The sequence below is a fragment of the Saccopteryx bilineata genome, chromosome 3, assembly GCF_036850765.1.
Source record: "Saccopteryx bilineata isolate mSacBil1 chromosome 3, mSacBil1_pri_phased_curated, whole genome shotgun sequence".
Classification (NCBI taxonomy): Eukaryota; Metazoa; Chordata; class Mammalia; order Chiroptera; family Emballonuridae; genus Saccopteryx; species Saccopteryx bilineata.
In genome coordinates, this window is record NC_089492.1 from 124,492,618 (window position 1) to 124,493,896 (window position 1,279).

General features: G+C 47.2%; 1 non-coding gene across 1 annotated transcript; it reads right to left on the reverse strand.

The window, feature by feature from the left end:
- Positions 1 to 394: 394 nt before the first annotated feature.
- On the reverse strand, positions 395 to 470 carry TRNAP-AGG (transfer RNA proline (anticodon AGG)). Its single transcript has one exon. It is a non-coding gene; the product is annotated as a tRNA-Pro (tRNA).
- Positions 471 to 1,279: the final 809 nt, after the last annotated feature.

Here is a 1,279-nt window from a genome sequence, read left to right on the forward strand (position 1 = left end):
TTCTGTTTTCCAGGTCATTTTTTTTTTCAATCGTAGCTTTGTTAAAATATGACTTGTATACTACAAAATGCATTTTTTTTTTTTTTTTTTGCATTTTTCTGAAGCTGGAAACAGGGAGAGACAGACAGACTCCCGCATGCGCCCGACCAGGATCCACCCGGCACGCCCACCAGGGGGCGATGCTCTGCCCACCAGGGGGCGATGCTCTGCCCATCCTGGGCGTTGCCATGTTGCGACCAGAGCCACTCTAGCGCCTGGGGCAGAGGCCACAGAGCCATCCCCAGCGCCCGGGCCATCTTTGCTTCAATGGAGCCTTGGCTGCAGGAGGGGAAGAGAGAGACAGAGAGGAAGGCGCGGCGGAGGGGTGGAGAAGCAAATAGGCGCTTCTCCTATGTGCCCTGGCCGGGAATCGAACCCGGGTCCTCCACACCCTAGGCCGACGCTCTACCGCTGAGCCAACCGGCCAGGGCCAAAATGCATTCTTTTTTTTAAAAGATTTTATTCATTGATTTTACAGAGAGAGAAGGGGGGGATGCAATAAGTTTCAACTCATAGTTCCTTCACTTTAGTTATTCATTAGTTGCTTCTTGTATGTGCCTTGACCAGGTAAGCCCAGGGTTTCAAACCAGTGACCTCAGCATTTCTGGTTGAAGATCTATTCACTGCACCACCATAGGCCAGACAGGAACGGAGAGATGAGAAGCATCAATCATTAGTTTTTCGTTTCGCATTGCGACACCTTAGTTGTTCATTGATTGCTTTCTCATATGTGCCTTGACCGCGGGCCTTCAGCAGACCGAGTAACCCCTTGCTTCAGCCAGCAACCTTGGGTCCAAGCTGGTGAGCTTTGCTCAAACCAGATGAGCCCGTGCTCAAGCTGGCAACCTCAGGGTCTCGAACCTGGGTCCTCTGCATCCCAGTCCGACGCTCTATCCACTGCGCCACCGCCTGTTCAGGCTATGCACATTTTTAAAGTGAATATTTTTAGCTTTAAATTTACTTTAAAATAGTCAGTATCTGATCATTACAACATCTGAATTTGGGGGGGGGGTTATATTTGTTTTTTGTTTCTGATGATTCTCACTTTTTGTTAGTTGTTATGATTGATACAACAAATTACCATAAAATGGGTGATTTACAAGACACAAATTTATTCTCTTACTATTCTGGAAGCCAAAAGTCCAAAAGCTCTGGGACAAAGCCAATGCCTTAAAAAAGTTGGTTTTTCTGGAGGTAATAGGGCAGAGTTAGTTTTCTTCCCTTCTCTAGTGTCTAGAGA